Raw genomic sequence first — 17,059 nt, forward strand, 5'->3', positions numbered from 1 at the left:
CTGAGGACGCTCATGTCCTCCAGTGTCACCCCTGCTCCTGGAGTCCCTAATCCCCAGCCAGCTGTTTCCTCTGCTCCCTCTCACAGCTTGAGCTAAACCTCCATTCCTGAGGGTCCCTGCTCGGCAGGAGGCTTCTTCCATGGCCCCCAGAGGAGTCCCACCCTCCAAGCCTTCAGTTAGGTAGACCCCATCTCCCCTCTCTGCCCCTCTGCCTCCTCTGCCCCTCCCACCCATCCCCACCACCAGCCGGGCAAGCGTACATCCTCATTAGCACGGTTCAGTGGTCAGTGCTGGTAATTGATCTCCCTCCAGCCCAGTGTGGACAGCGGCTAATGGGGATGAATGGGGCGGGAGGTGCCGCCAAGGGATGCTCACCTGGAGGCCCGCACAGGGCAGAGAGGTGGGCAGGAGATGGAGATGCGCCTGGCGGGCCCTCAATTCAGCTGGAGAGTCTGAAGCTGCCCCTGCCCGGGCCCCCCAAGGCTGCCATCTGGCCCCAACCTGGGCCCTGGGGCAGGACAAGCACACACATGGGCAGAGGGGCTCTGGGATTCAGCTGCCTGCTGGAGTGGGGCAGGGCCCAGTCCAGGAAGTGCGACCAGCGTTCCGGGACGGCATCGCAGGAAAGCTATGAGCATCGGGGCCCCAAGGTAAGGCAGGCGGTGTCCCCGCTTAGTCATGTGTTGGGGAGGGAGGGAGGCACTCCAAAGCTGGATCAGGTAGTCATGGGGCCAGAAACAAGGATTCCGTCGTACAGTCAGTCAACAAATATTTAAGTGCTCACTGTGTGCCAGGCACTGGGTAGCTGGGAGGTGATCAAGACAGTAAAGATCCTTCCATGGGTGGGGCAAGATAGACAGTAACTAGGAAATACTTAAGATGGTAATAAATGGTGATAAATGCTCAGAAGAAAATAAACAGAGTTCTGTGATAGGGTGACTGAATGGAGGTGCTCCTTTAGGAAGGGGCCTGGGAGGCCTCTCTGAGGAGGCAGCATGTGACTGAGACCTGAGCAGTGAGAGGGAAAAGGGAACAGGCAGTGCCAAAGTCCTGGAGTGGAATGTTTGGGGGGTTTGAGGAAAAAGAAGTGGCCAGTGTGGCTGGAGTGTGGCCCACGAGGAGGAGATGAGCTGAGAACTTGGCGGCAATAAAGCAAAGAGGGTCGTGGTCAAGGCCAGAAGGCCAGTTGCCAGGTCTGTGGGGTCCTGGTGGACGGCACACTTTTCCTGAGGTGCTGTTGGCCCCACACAAAGGCAGAGAGTAAGGTCCTGCCTGGGTTGGCTGGGCCGGAGTTCCCCGTGGAAGCCTCCCATCACTGTCTGGTCGCTGTGCCGCAGGCTGGGGGCGGGCCCAGGGTGTCTGGGCCAGCCTCAGCCTGCCTTCAAGGAGACTCAGAGGCCTTCTTGGCCATTCTGGCAGAAGGCGTCTGGTCCCTGCTGCCTGCATGGCACAGTGACATCCTGCATCGTGTAACTTCTAACCGACTTGAGATACAACTCAGGTAATCGTCCCAGCGACCAACAAATCTACTAACGAGTGTTAACGTTATAGGATAAAGCTTCATAGGGAAGGGGGTTGGAGTCAGCCTGGCAGGCAAGCAGGAGCCCTCTAGGCTTCTTACAGGGTTTTAGACATAAAACCCACATATGTTTTTTATGGGCAATTTAAGCAATTTCCAAGAGTAATGTTGACTGTTCTCTTGATTTTTGCCACATGTGCTGACTTCACTGTGGAATGCCCAAGTTGCTGTTCCTGCGGGGCTGAGGTGTGTCCCAGACCCACAGTGGGCAGGCGTTTGCAAACTAGAGAAGGGGTCTCACATGAAAGGACCACCCAGGTGAGTCCCCATTCTCTGAAGGCATGTTCACACCCCCATACCCTTGCTTAGATTGTCCCCCTACCCACAATGCCATCCCCCTCATTGATGCTGGTCATTTTCCTCACATCCTTGAAGGACCTACTCAAATGTTCCTCCACGTCCCTGGCCGTCCCTGATCCTTCTCGCCCCCTCCTCGAGGCTCCTGCTGACCGTCTACTAGAGCTCAGTGTAGTACAGCCTTTGGATTATAGATCCCAGTAAAATATGATCTAGGAAAAGCATTTGATAAATTTTAACATCAATTTATGATTTTTTAAAAATCACAATCTCTTATCAACTAGAAATAAAAGGACATTTCTTTAACCTGATAAATGGCATCTACCAGACGTACAGAACAAACTTTATTCTTAATGGTGAAACATTAGTAGCAGTCATAGGACAAGGATGCTATCAGTGCTACCATTCCTCATTGTATTGGAGCCCTAGCCAATGCTATAACACAAGAAAGTAAATAACTATAAAGATTAGACAGGAAGAGACAAGGGCACGGACCATCACTTTCGTCTTGTTTCCAATTAAGCAGATGCTTAATAAATGTTTACTAAGTTGAAGAAAAATTCAGTACATCCTTAAAGAAGGTTCTTGAAGGAGGCGGAGGCAGAATTGATCCTCTAAAAGCAAGAGTCTGAGAAAATTTACTGGTGCTCCAGAGGGTCCATGATCACAGTCCTGCAAAAAAGAGAGAAGCACAGTGTTTCCCTAAGACCAGAACTGAATGAGGGAGCTCTTAAGATGCCAGGAAAAGACTTAGTTTTCAAAATAATTGGTGTTGGTCCCAAAACATGGATGACATGTTTTGGTCAGTGGAATCTTTTTGGCAAGAGGAGTAGACGCACTTGGATTCTGCATTGGGAGCTGGCAGCTGGGGCAGCAAAGCCAGGAAGTATCTTCCAGCCAAGGGGAGCTGCAGGGATAAGAGGCGTGGGCTCCAGGAAATCCTTCTGCTCTTTCTCCTGGGATACTTAGAGTCAGAATATCCTGCTGTTTTCTGTGGGGTCCTAGAATATTGAGTTTAATTCCCACTTCCCATCCATTCCCTGCCAGATTCGGGCTCTTGGTGTATCTATGATATGCTCAGAGAAAGCAGCCCTGCTCAAGCAAACTGGGTGTTGGGCACCTACTGTCTCTGCCTGGTCCCCGTCTCTTCCCCCGTCTTCTGGAAATGGCACCTGGGTTTTCTTTTGGGGAGAAATCCATGTTCTTCAAAAGTCCATGTTCTTCAAGGGGAACCCGACCCAGGCCTGACCAGCCAGGACGTTCCATCCCCTTGGCTGTGGAGAGTTGGACAGAAGACACCTGCTCCTGAGTTTGCTGAGACAGAGCAGCTCCCACTCCTTGGACACGGGGCTGCTGGTGAGCACCTTCCTGCCTTGGAAGTGAAGCTGACGCAGGGAAACAGAGTCAGGAGAGGGTGACCAGCCTTGGCCTGGTGACCACACGTGAGCCCTGGATCTAGTCACGTCTGATGGCAGAGCTTTCCTGCTCTTCCCAATGACACAAGCAATAAATACTCCCTTCTCTTTTTTTTTTGTATAAGCTGCTTCGAATCGGGTTTCTGTCGTCTGCAACTAAAGGAGCTCTGACTGACACAGTGGGAACGAGCGGGAGAAGCTGGTGGGAGAAGCTGAGGGTCTCGGTCACACATGCCGTCTCCTGGTGCGGGGACCAACAGCCTCCAAACAGAGCCCACGTCGGCACTCCTTGCCACTTCCTTCATCCTGTGCTGACTCCCAAGGGGGCTGGCCCAAGATCCCAAGAGGAACGGAAGGATGATCAGACATCATGCTGAGTTCTTTTTGTAAAGTCAACTTCACTGAGGTATGATTTACAAATGATAAAATGTACCCATTTAAAATGTGTATTTCAATGAGTTTTAAAAATTTATTCCCCTGTGTAACCCCCACAACAACTAAGACAGAGGATATTTCCATCAGCGAGAAGGTGCCCTGTGGCCTTCCTCGTCAACCACTGATCTACTTTCTGTCACCCTGGGTTAGATTTTTTCTTTAGAGTTTCACGTACAGTCAAGCCTCAGTATTTGCAGATTCTGTATTTGCGAACTTGCCTACTTGCTAAAGTTCATTTGTAACGCCCATATCAATATTTGCCATGCTTTTGTGGTCATTCGTGGATGTGCACAGAGTGGTGAAAACTTGAATTCATCTGATGCACACGTTCCCAGCTGAGGCTGACCAAGGCAACATCCTGCCTTCTTGTTTCAGCTCATCCTGTAAATAAGCGTCCTTTTGTAGCCTAGTTAGTGCCACGCTTTCCACATTTTTGTGTTTTTTGTTGGTGGTTTTGCTGTTTGAAATGGCCCCCAAGCATAGTGCTGCAGTGCTGTGTGGAGGCTGGGGTGTGCCTTGCGGAGAAAATGCGTGTGTCAGATAAGCTTGATTCAGACGAGTTACAGTACTGTTGGCCATGGGCTCAGTGTTAATGAATCAACAATATGTATTAAACAAGGTATCTTTGAACAGAATCACACATACAACAAAGTTATGTATTGATCTGTTGATGAAAATGCTGTGACCAGAGGCTCGTGGGAACCGAACCCTGTGTTCCCCTAGGAGGGGTGGTTCAGTGTCCACAAACTCAGCGTGTGCAGTGACTTCATAGAACATGACAACCACAAATGACGAGAATCGACTGGGCATGGGATCATTCAGACGCAGCCTTTTGAGGCTGCTCTGCCTCTCAGCAAAACGCTTTTGAGATTTGTCCACGTCATTGGGCACATCGGTAGTCTGTTCTTTTCACGGCTGAGTAGTATTCCAACGCGTGGACACCACAGTTTCTTTGTTCATTCATCAGTCGACAGAGCGTTTGGATTGTGTCCAGTGTTCGGCGATTATGAGTGAAGCTACTCTGAACTTTCATGCACAAGCCTTTGTGTGGACATGTGTTTTCATTTCCATTTCAGATATTTTCATAAGAGCAGATAAATTTCACGTTTGTTCAATCCTTACAATAGCCCTCCAAGCAGCCTCAATTATACATGAAGAGATGGGGGCTCAGAGCTGCGGTGGCCTGCAGAGGGTCCTGCGGCTTGCAGCTCCTGCCCCCAGCTGCACTGCCTCTTCCCTGGTGGACACCCGAGGGTCCCTAGTGGGGCTCAGCCCCAGGCTGGCGTGGGAAGGATCTTGGCTCTGTCACTGTCTCTCCACGGGCCTTCGGTTCCCCAGCTACGAAATGTGCAGTTTCAGTCCCCTCCAAGGAGTCCTTGGCTCTCCGAGTCTGTGATCTTACATCTGCTGGAAGCCTGAGCAATGGGGCCAGGCCCAAAACAGCCCTGGGGAGGCCGAGCCAGGCGGGAACCAGGAATGACAGAGTCTGGGCAGCCTGGCTTGTCCACTTGCAGGGCTGCAGCTGCCCAAGTGCACGCCCCTTGTGGGAAGTAGCAGTTTCTTTCTTGGGGATCCTCCTCTTCCCTCACGTGCAGCCTAGCGGGGACTGTCCAGCAGGCCTTACCCTGGCCAAAGGAGGGTGCCGTGCCTGTCTCCGTCCCAGGGTTTTGTGTCCCCAGCAGAGGGAGACCTGACGCTTCTGGCCCTTTCCAGACCTGAATGTTCTGCCTGCTGTTGATTCAGTAAGCTGCCTGACAACCTTCCAGTGCATTCCAGGAGCTTTCTGTTGCTGGCAGTCAGTTAACCCTGCATACCACACTTGGTATTTCCCTCCCACGTGGGCCCGAGGCCTCAGAGCCGGCTCATCTCCTCCAGTCACTTCCTCTGGACTTTCCTTGGTTTGAAGAAACCCAGGAGAGGGAGAGTCTGGTATTTGGGAGCAACTGGTGCAGAGGGAGGGGTCCCAGGCTTGGGGAGAGAAGACACGGATTTGGGTCCTGACTTAGTTCGCCCTCTGGGGCTCATCTTCCTCCTCTCTAAAATGGGCACACTTACCCTCTTTCATTCACCATGACTGACCACCTCCTATGGGCAGGCACTGTCCCTGATGCGAGGAGACAGAGGGAGGAGACGCCTCAGAAGGGCCCTGGCCCTGGAGGGGGGCAGACAATGAGATGTCACAGTTGAGCAAGATGACAGAGCAAGTCCCAGTGCCCTGGAGGCCAGCTTGGGGGCATTGTCCAGACCTCGGTTAGTCCTTGGGCCAGAAATTACCTTGGCCACCTTAAGCAAAGGGAAATTTATTGGAAGGAAAGGGCAGAAATCAGGGCAGCACCAGGGATCTAAGTAGTAAGAACTTAAAGAAAACCCTCTTTAAGGGGTGGCCATCAGGATGAGGAACTCTGCTGAAGAGTCAAAATTGCAGAGAGTGACCTGCCTGGCCTCACGGGCTGTGTCAGTACCCAGCAGGGTACAGGTTCTCGTGATTGACAGCCTGCCAAGACTGCCTGTTGTGGGGCAGGGGTGAGTCCTCAGGTGCTGCTCCCTGCAAAGTGGAGGAAATGCAGAGAAGGCAAAAGCCACGCGTGTCCCCTGGTCATCAGGCAAAGACTCATGGGAGGCCCCGCAGATGTGCAAGAAGCTGGACTGTCAATGAGTAAGGCTGGGGCACTGCCGGGCTCAGGAGGGGAGATGGCCTCACCTGCGCCCCACAGCTGCAGAGTTGGCCGCCCTCAGGAACAGCTTCCCACCTGTTCTTTCCTTGATGCAGCTTGGAACATAGGAGGGGCTCCGCAAAGTGGGAATGAACTTAACTCTGCACACGAGCTTAGGCCATGAGGGCACCGCCACGCCCATTCCATGTGGCCCCTGCCTTCCAGGATTGAGCTGAGCAGGGGAGACAGACAGGCCCTGGACTAGAGACAGAACAAGGCACAGGTCACCTCCCCATCACTGAGGCATGTGCCAGTGCCATGGGAATGCCCAGGACGGGCGGTCAGCCAAGACAGGAGGTCAGGGGCCTTCAGAGGAGGTCTGGGTCAGGAAGGCTGAGAAGGGTGGGGAGAGGCTGTGGTGGAGAGAGAGGGCATTCCAGGAGGACCCTGGCTTTTTATTCTGGGGCCCTGCCTCTGCCCTGTTGGCCACAGAGGGAGCTGGGGGCTGGGCAGACAGGCGCATAGCTGTCCGGTGGGTGAGCTGGGGGTGGGGGTGGCGGGGCTGGGAAAGGAGGATGCAGGGGGGAGGAGGGGGAGCCCCGGGTATGGGGAGAGCCGAGGAGACAGGGGCTGTAGGCCCTGCTTGCTGCAGAGGACAGCCCAAGGTTACCTTGGCCTGTGGCTCGGTGGCTCCGGCTGCTGCCAGTGATGACAACAGCAAACCAGCAGCCTTTCCGAGTTTTATTATCATTCAAATGAGGACGTGGAGAGGTATTTCATTTGATTGGTAGAATAATAGGAGCCATTTATCTACCTTCTCTCAACCTTTCATATCTGTTTCACTATTTTATGGGATCGCATACATCATAGTAAGGGCAAAAATCTATTTTTTTTCCTGACTTGGGGCTGGGGGGGCAGCAGGGATGGGAAGGAGGCTCTCGGAGTGGCTGGCAGGAGCTGAAGGAAATGAAATCGAAAAAGACTATTATTGGTGACAGACAGTTACATCTGAAAGGGAATAAGAAACTCCCAGTGCAGTGCGGATGAGGGGTTTTAAACGGAAGACCTAACAGCCTCCAGCTCTGGGTCCAGCGAGAGGTGAGAGGCGCGGGACTGAAGGAAGGCCTGAGGGGTGGGGGGACAAGGTGGGGGGAGTGAGGGAGAGGGGGGCAAGGGGGCAGAGCAGGGCTGGCACCAGGGGCACGTGGTTGGAATTCTGTTCCATAGGAGCATTGGAACATAGGAGCCCCTCCTATGTTCCAGTTCTGTTGGAATTCTTTGTCTTTCTTCAGTTGTGATAAATTACACATGTCATACAAGGATCCATTCTCCTTTTGAAACAATTAGAACATTCCAGGTAAAGCCCCCTGTGGCCACCAGCCCCAACCACACCTCTTCTTCCCCTTCCCCAGAGGTAACTGCTATTAAGATTTTTTTCCCTCTTGATTTTACAAAAATATAAAGATACCTTAAAAGAGGTAGTACTTTTATGCATTTTTTCCTTTCTTAAAAGGTATCGTACTGTATCATTCAGCTTCTTTTTTCTGCGCTCAATGTTTTCAAGCTCTGTGTGCGTAGATCCACAGGGCTCTCGATCCTTCCTGGAACTGCCGTGTGGTGCCCTGTGGTTCTCTCTTCCAGGACGGGCCCGTGTTTAGCCTCCCAGTGTCCCCCTGATGAACACTTGGGTGCTTCCAGCATTTCACAATTACAGACCACGCTGCACGGATCCTGGTCTTCTTCCCGGGCCCCTGTCCCGGGTCTGGAGGGCAGGTGAGCAGTGACCCACTGAGGGCGAGGGGCATGCATTTTCAGGTGGAGGAGATGCTGTCCAACTGCTGCCCAGTGTCTCTGCTAGGGAGCTCCAGCCAACAGCCTTCAGCAGCCCCACCACAGCCTACCACCCAGGGACTGCAGGTGGAAGTCTGCACTAAGCTTCGCACCTGGGTTCCTGCCCAAGGAGGTGGCAGAGGGGAGCAGCGAACAGCTGGATGGACAAGGCATCAGAGTGGAAGGAGGGGACCTGGCCCTTCGAGGGGCCCCAAGAGCTCCAGGCGTGACCCCACAAGGTGCGGGCCGCGTTCCAGCGAGGTAGGCAAAGGGCCGACAGGCATGATCCTGGATGTGACGGTGGCGCCACAGGCAAGGGCTGTGAGGGTGAGGGCAGAATCAGAGGGCACTGTACAGCTGGCAGGGTAGCTGGTCTGCAGGGCCAAAGAGGAGGGCTAAGGCAATGCCCATGTCTGTGGATGGTGCCAGCACAGGGTAGGGGGTGGAGCACCTGGGCGTGGGGGTCCTCCAGGGGCCCTGGATCCCCCGGCAGCACACGCACCGAAGGGTTCAGCTGAGCATAGGAGGCTTAACCCAGGCCCATGGGCTGCTGAAACCCCATGCGTGGGACAGTATTTGGGGCCTGGCTCTCAGGGATGTGGGGGAGGAGGAGTTAGGGGAACAGGGGCAGCGGCCTGGTGGAGATGAGTTTCTCTATCCTGGGAGAAAGACTCTAGAACTCTCCAGGGAGTCAAGTTGCAAGGATTACAAGAAAGAGTTGCTTTAAAAAAAAAAAAACCAAAACAGCTTTATTGAGATATAATTCACATAACCACACATTTCACCTATTTAAAGTGTACCATTCAATGGTTTTTAGTATATTCACAGATACATGTAACCATCATCATAGTCAATTTAAGACATTTTCATCACCTCCAAAAGAAACCCTCTAGCTAACAGCCCTCCATCCCCCAACCCTAGGCAGCCACTACTCTACTTTCTATCTCTATAGATCTCCCTGTCTGGACATTTCATGTGAATGGAATCATACACGATGTGGCCTTTTGTGTCTGGCTTAATGCCCTTAGCTTGTTTTCAAGGATCATCTGTGTTGCAGCGTGTGTCAGAACTTCATTCCCTTTATGGCTGAATAATGTTCCATTATATGGATAGACCGTATTTTGTTTATCCATTCATCCATCGACGGACATTTGGGTTGTTTCCACCTTTTTCTGACTATTATGAATGATGCTGTAAACATTCGTGCACGCATTTCGGTGTGGACGTATGTTTCATTTCTCTTGGGCCCCGACCTGGGAGTGGAGTTGCCGGACTGTGCGGTGACTCTGCGCAGGGACTGCCAGACCCTTCTCCTTCTGCGGCAGCCGTGCCACGTCACGTTCCCATCTGCAGTGCATGAGGGCTCTGATTGCTCTACTTTTCTCCACTTGTTATCATCTGACTTTTTGATTCGAGCTATCCCAGTGGGAGGAGTTGCTTTCTGAGGCAACTTCAGAAGCTGGTGGCACGAGCTTGGGGAAGCCCTGGGCTCCAGAGCCCTCTGGAGCTTCTCCAGGTCTCTCTCATCCCCAGACCCTGGCCACGTGAGGCAGCTTCAGGCCCCTTCCTGACCTCAAAGGCCCCAGGGAGGCTGTATTAGTCATGGTTCTCCAGAGAAACAGAACCAATAGGAGGTATATATATAGAGAGAGAGATTTATGGTAAGGAATTGGCTCACGCGAGTACGCAGGCTGACGAGTCTCAAGATCTGCAGGGTGAGTCGGCAGGCTAGGGACCCAGGAGGAGCCGATGTTTCAGTGCAGCTCTGTAGTCAGGAAAAAGCTGATGTCCCAATCTGAAAGCAGTCAGGCAGCAGGAATTCTCTCCTACTCAGGGGAGGTCAGCTGTTTTGTTCTATTCAGACCCTCAACTGATTGGATGAGGCCCACTCACATTGGGGAGAGTAATCTGCTTTACTTAATCTATCAGTTCAAATGGTAATCTCATCTAGAAACACCCTCACAGAAACACCCAGAATAATGTTTGAACAAATACCTGGGCACCGTGGCCCAGTCAAGTTGAGAAGTAAAATTAACCTTCACAGAGGCTCTCAGTGGTCAGCTCGACCACCTCTTTACCTTCAGTTGTGAGTCAGGGTATTTCCTCTTATGATTGGCGGGCACAGTGGGGCTTTGGCCTCTTGGAATGGAAAAATCCTTGACTGATGCCGTCGGTACTTCTGAGGGGCTCAGAGTCCAGGCCGGGAGATGCTGCCTGAAGAGACCAGGCCAACGAGCTGTTGTCTGGAGGTTGCAGTCCTTCCTCTGTGTTGGGAGCCCTGCCAGGGACCTCTGCTGCCGTTAACTAAACCTGGACCGCTGCTGCCTGGGTTTCCCTCTCTCCCTCGGGGGCTCTCTCTCTGTCCTGCCGACCGCCCTGGGCCTTGTCCACCACCCGCTGGCTGCTGCTCTCCATTTCCCCGTCCACCGAGCCTCCGCAGGGCAGGCAGGACAGCTGTCCTGGCTTCTGCTGGGAACGCCCCACCGGCCAGCTTGATGCCTTGATGGACCTGCCCCAGAAGGAGGGACCCGCTCTGTAGCTGCCCCCCACCTCGTGTGTAGCTCTCAGCACACAGTGTCACCAGAAGTGGCCTTGTCATCCCAGAGTGGTGGCTTCACCCCAGCCAGCCTGGGGTGGGGGACACTGAAGTCCTCCCCACTGTGGGCCGGTGATGCCTGCAACGCCCTCTCTACCCTATCCTACCCCACTCCCACAGCAACCAGACCCTGGCCTGGGGGATGCAGACTACACAGAGAAGCAAAGAGAAACAAAAGTAGCTAAAGCTCAGCTTTTGAGCTTCCAAAGGTCCCCTCATGAATAGGAACGCTGCCTGCCCAGCATGCTTTTTGTCCTCAGCACAGACAGACGAGGTCACAACTTCTGTGTGGCCAGGAAAGAGAGGAGCAACGGGGGGTGAGATGAGTGAGCCGGGCCCTGCTGGGCTCGCCTGTGTGTGTGGGGGCGGGTGGGAATCCCTGGGGGCTATGGAAGATTAACCTGGGGGAGTTGGGGATCTGACTGAGGGGGCAACCGAGTCTGATCTCCTGGCTGAGTGAGCTTCCTGGTACCCCGTGCCCTGACAAGCTGTGGTGACAGTAGACAGGAGGTGACAGTTGGCTTGCACTGAGGGCCCGAGACAGCATGGTGAGCTTCCTAGCCCCAGAACACTGAGGGAGCTTCTACACTCCCCAGGAGGGCCTGGAGGGGCCTCCCAGTTGTGATGAGGGGAGGCCACAGCCTACACTGTCTTGGCCCTTACGAGCAGGGACCAGATGGGGACACAGACACCTACCTCATCGGCTGCCAATGCTGCAGGGAGATGACAGCCAAGAACCAGATGTCCCTGTGTATGTCTTGGGGGTGACAGCAGGGACGACACCATCCTATGACCCATCTGCCACTGCCCCCCACCATGTTCTGACACACCATATTCACAGGAATCTGGGGACAAGGAGATGGCGGGGGACGCTGAATCAACTGAGTTTCAACCCTCATCACTGAACTGACTAAGACTTATTGCTGCTGCTGGGTAAAAGCAGGGATTCAAAATGAAGAAGAATACTGACAGCGGGAACATACGCTGCTGATTCTGGTACACTTGGGTTAGTGGCCTGAACATTCATACCCACAACCCGCAGCTTAATGCAAGACAGTGACTGGGGATTCTCATGGGGGTCACAGGGCGGCATGGCAGGGCACTCCCCCAACCCTGGGCCACGCAGAGGGACGCTGGCATGGACTTGCACGTGCCCTCCCTACTCTCCCTCCTCGGGACCCATCTGTCTGGCTGCATGCAGGTTCCAGCGGAGTAAAGAGGGGCGAGTGAGTGGTGAGCAGAACCGTCCACCTTCTGGCGCCCTGGGAGTCTGTCTGGTGAGTGACACTGACAGGAGCTGAGATGAGGAGGGAGGCAGGAGGCAGGCAGGGGAGCTGGGTGACCTGACGGTCATCAGAGAGGCTCCTGGGATGGGGGAGATGTCCTCATGTAGGCTCGGGGCCAGGAATCAGCAGACTTGGGCGCATGACCCAGCTCTGGGATCCTGGGCGAGTTCTAAGCTCTCTGAGCCCTCAGGTCCTCACCCCAAACAGGGTGGGCTCTGCTGTTTCCGCCTGACCCACATCTTTCCCACTTCATGGTTCTCATCTGGGAAACCTTCATCTCCCAGGAGTTCAGGCCGAGGTGACCCCGGCCTCTGGCTTCAGGCGTGGGTAGGTGGTCCAGGCCTGGCTGACAAGACTATATTCTGGCACCTTTGTGGGAACTATTGGCCAAGAGAAGCTGGCTTTCCAGAGCGGTGAGCAGGGAGTGGGTGGCTTGGAGCTGCTGGGGGCCCCCATGAAGGGCGGGTTTGTCTGAGAATGACTCCAGTCAGAGGAAAGCAGAGCTGAGAAATGAAAGAAGTGGAGTCTATCTCAGTCAGCTCAGGCTGCCATAACAAATACCACAGACTGAGTGGCTTAAACAGCAGAGGTTAAAACTCACAGCTCTGGAAATTGCGAAGTCCAAGATCACAATACTGGCAAGGTAGGTGTCACGCCGTGGCCTCTTCTCTTGGCTTGTAGATGGCCACCTTCTATGGTGGCCATCTATGGACACCACGTGTCCTCATAGGGCAGGGCAGGGGGAGAAAGAGTGTGTGCTCTCACTTCTCTTCCTATAAGGACGTTAATCCTATTGAATCAGCGCCTCATTTATGACCTCATTTAACCTTGATTACCTCCATAAAGGCCCTATTTCCAAATACAGTCACACTGGGGGTTGAGGCTTCAACACATTGATATGCGGGGACACAAACATTCAGTCCATAACAGAGTCCTAGAAACATGGTTTGCACCCCTGGATCCAGCTACACCTGAAGCCAGAACTCATGGACTTTTCAGTTACATAAGCCCTTCCATTCCAGGCCAACTTGGCTTGGGTTTCTGCAACTTGCAACCGAGAGAGTCCTGTGACAATTGTCATGGATGTTATATGTTGTATGTGCTTAGCACACAGCATGTGCGGAAGAAGTGTCCACTCAGTCCCTGGAGAGAAAGCACAAATGTTTAATGTGAGAAGGGGGAAGCAGTCAGGAGAGAATGGGGAGAAGACAAGGAAAGGCAAATCAGGAGAGGGAGGGAAGGCCTCAGGAGTGGTAAAGGGACTACAGGAAGGTTATCTGGAAGGAAAGTGAGAAGAGAGAAAAGAAGCCAGGACTTAGTGTTGGAAACGTTTGGTTCCCAGCAAATTAAGTTCCTGAGGTGAAGCCCATGGAGCGGGCTAGGGGCTGCAGGCTGGGCCAGGGAGCCCACGAAGCTGGTGCGTCCACGAGGGCCAGGGACCCCGCTGCAGCCGGCCCTGTGCTTCACTGCAGACTGTCCCTTTCCCCAGAGCGATCCTTTAAAGAAGTAAATCAGATCAGGCCTCTTTCCCGCTTCTCCTCCCCCGCCCCAACGTCCTGTGGCACAGCGTGAAGGGCAGGTGCCTTCCTGGGCCCACTGCCACTGCCCACACCACGCTGCAGCCCATGGGGCCCCGCCTTACTGTTCTCCAGTACACCTAGTCCTACCCTGGTGCCCTGCACCTGCGGCCCCTCCGCCTGGAATGCCTTCTCCACGACCTCCACCTTCAGCTCCTTCTCCCCACTGGAGACTCAGCCCAGTGTCCCCTCCTCAGAGAGGCCCTCCTGGGGCCCTACCACGGCAGTCCTGAAGCCTGACCACAGGGCCCTGTGCTGAGGCTCCTGATGGTACTCGCCACCGTCCGAGATGAACGCACGTGGTCACCGTCACTTCTGTATCCACTGGCTCTTCCTCCTCCCATATCGGCGCCTGTGGGCTGGGACCTCGCTGTGCTCACTGCTGCTCCCCGGGCCCAGGATGGAGCAGACCCTCAGTAAAGTCCCTGACGGGACACCAAATGCCTCTTGAGGACTCTGTGCCAGGCACCGGGCAGTCTCTAGGGTTAAAAACCCAGGAGAACAAAAGTGGCTCTCAGGTTTCCTAAGCTGAACCTGATTTCTATCTTAGCCTCCGTTATAGTAAATTTGGTATCAATGTAGTCAATTCTGGGTGTTCTTGGTCAAATCTGGGTCTTCTCAGTCACTTTCAAGTCTCTCCCCCTGACTAGGGTTGTGTTGAATGTTGGGGAGGGGCCTGCAAAGGGTCAAGGCCTTGAATGGGGCCTGGCTCCTCCCGTGTCTGTGCCAGCATCCATGCTGCATCCGTATTCCCAGAGCTCTCCGCTCTCCACACTGGCTCCTACCCAGGTGTCCAGTCCTGTCTGTGCCAGGGTCCATCCTGGCCACTGGAGTCCCCGGTCACGTTCCAGGGCCACTCTGGTGACCGTCTCACTCCAAGACAAGCATTCTGCCTCCGTGGGGCACATGGGGACCCTCTGAGCTGCCCCAAGCCTGTGTGTCCTGACCCCACCTAAGAGAGTTTCTTATGTCTTGCTGGCTAGGGGTCGGGTGGGAGGGGTCTCTGTGGGCCTCACTTCTCTCTGGGCCTCGCCTCAGCAGTGAGGTGCAGTCCTGCTGCCCTGGGACCCCCAGACTCCACACAGGCCCGTGCTAGCTCTCTCTCCGCTGCCTGCTGGGAGGTGCAGAACCCCCCTCTCATCTCGCTCCTGGGCTCGCCCCGCCTGGGGTCTTCCTCTGGAGAGCGGTGACCCAACCGGCTCTGATCTGTTGCTCTGGCATGAATGTTAGCCTTAGGCCCTTCAGAGCTCCCGGGGGTCCTCAGAGAAGGGGGATTGCGGAGAGAAAGGGAGAGCAAGGGGTGAAAGAAAGAAAGCTGCCTGGGGCACCTCCACTCCTACTGTCAGGACAGACCACGAGGGGGAGGAATCTAAGGGGTCCTGGGTGCCCAGCCTGTGGGAGCAAGGGTCGTACAGAAGAGGGTGTTCTGAGGGGGTGAGGGCCCAGCAGTGGGCTTCATCCTGCTTTAAGGATTCCTGGTTTTGACAGATGGAGGCTGCATTGCGGCTCTGCTCCAGGCCTAAGCTCAGGGGATGGGGCGGCTGGGAGACATGCCCCCTGCCCACCCCGCAGCCCGCGGTGGAGGCCCCCGCCGCCCGCACCTTTTCACTTCACTGACTCCTCATCGGATTTTGCATCTCAGCCTCCAGCCTCCAGCCCCCACGTCCCCACCTTGCATTGCTTAATTCCCTCTCTCTGCTGCAATTTACTATTTAAGTCCACAGAGCAACTGGGGTGAAGTGGCCTTCCTGGGAGACGCTGTGGCTGAGAAAAGAGACCTACCTTGGCTAGGCCCCCTGCAGCAGCCTGAGGGGAACGGCTCTGGGTACGGATGCCCCCGGGAGGCATCTTAGCCGAGCTGGAGGCCCAGGGGCGTGAGCCCGGTTCCAGCTCAAGCTATTTGGTCAGGCATCACCACCCAGGGTGGCCCCTGCAGTGGGGGGACAGTCTAGGCCCTCCCTCTCCACCCTCCGCCCCCAAGCAGGAGATGGGCTCCAAGACGGTTTGAGACCCGAGACCTAGTCCTGGGGGGTGGGGGTGGGGGCAGGTGGGTTTGTGCGGCTCCCAGGGAGGGTGAATTTAAAGAAAACCAGAGTTGTATTTAAAAACCAGGAGATTTCATATAAATACCTGGATTTCTAGCTTCTCCTGAGAAACTAGTTGTCAACACTGAGCTGCCTCCGACAGGCAAACTTGGGCTGCAGCCCATTTGGAAGGGGCCTGCCCACCTCCTCACTCACCTAGGGGTCTGCCCACCTCGAGGGACCGCTGGGTTTGAGACCCCTGCTCTGAGTGTGGCACAGCAGAGGCCAGCAAGTCAGAGCTCTCTCCTTCCCTCTCCGCGATTCTGTGGGTTTCTGGAGGGCAAGGACCCTCTCTCTTTCTCTCTCTGAATCTCTGTATATTCCTCATTGTAATGCCAAGCCCAGTGCCTGGCATATAAAGGTGCTGAATAAATAAAAGCATCAGTCATTTGGATGCGGCTGTCAGGATGAGAAATCTGTTTCAGAACCCACTCGTTGGGCTGGGGGACAAGACAGGGTCCCCACAGGGGCTGTGGGTCATGGGGTTGGCAGGAGAATCCCTGAGCTGACCGGGCATGCTGGTCCCATCTGGAGGGTACAGCTGGGGCAGGGTGAGGGCCAGGGCAGGGTGCCAGCGGGACAAGAAGGCTGGGGCAGGGGAAACAGGAGGACTAAGTATGAGCCATCTTGGGGTGGGAGGTCACGGTGCTGCAGACAGCACCTCATTTTCTTTCCATTTTTTTTTCTCCACTTAAGAAAAAGCTGTAACGAGACAGCCTATAGAATGGCAAAATCGATTGTGTCGTTCTGGCCTTTGAGGGAAGAAGGGGGAAAAATCAAATTATTGGACAGGGTCCTTTTAAGGAGCTGCTGCTTTAATTTATTTTCTTATATTTTGTCAATAACTGTTGTTTTTTTCTTAAACAAGTGCTGTACTTTACAAATGGATTTGCTTGGGCAAAACAGACACAGTCATTTCATACTTTTCCTTCCTTCCAAAACTTACTGAAAATGTGGTGAGTGGCTAAGATGGACACACAGGGCCTGACCACCATTCAGAAGGGTGACCAGTGGCTTTAGAGAGTCACGCAGCCCCAGTAGGGTGGGGGCAGGAAGGGGGTTGGACATGACAACTGACCTGTGGCACTGATGGTCACTTCCTGGCCTGTTGAGGCTCTATGTCCCCCGCACCTGGGGGGGACACTTTTAAAACACAGATTGCCCCCCCTCCCTTGGAGAGTCTGATTTGTGGGTCTGGGTGGGTCCCCAGTCTCTGTGGGTTTCTTTTTTTTTAATTTAAATTTTATTTATTTATTTTCTTCCCCCAAAGCCCCAGTAGATAGTTGTATGTCATAGCTGCACTTCC

This window comes from Diceros bicornis, chromosome 1 (genome assembly GCF_020826845.1).
Source record: "Diceros bicornis minor isolate mBicDic1 chromosome 1, mDicBic1.mat.cur, whole genome shotgun sequence".
NCBI lineage: Eukaryota > Metazoa > Chordata > Mammalia > Perissodactyla > Rhinocerotidae > Diceros > Diceros bicornis.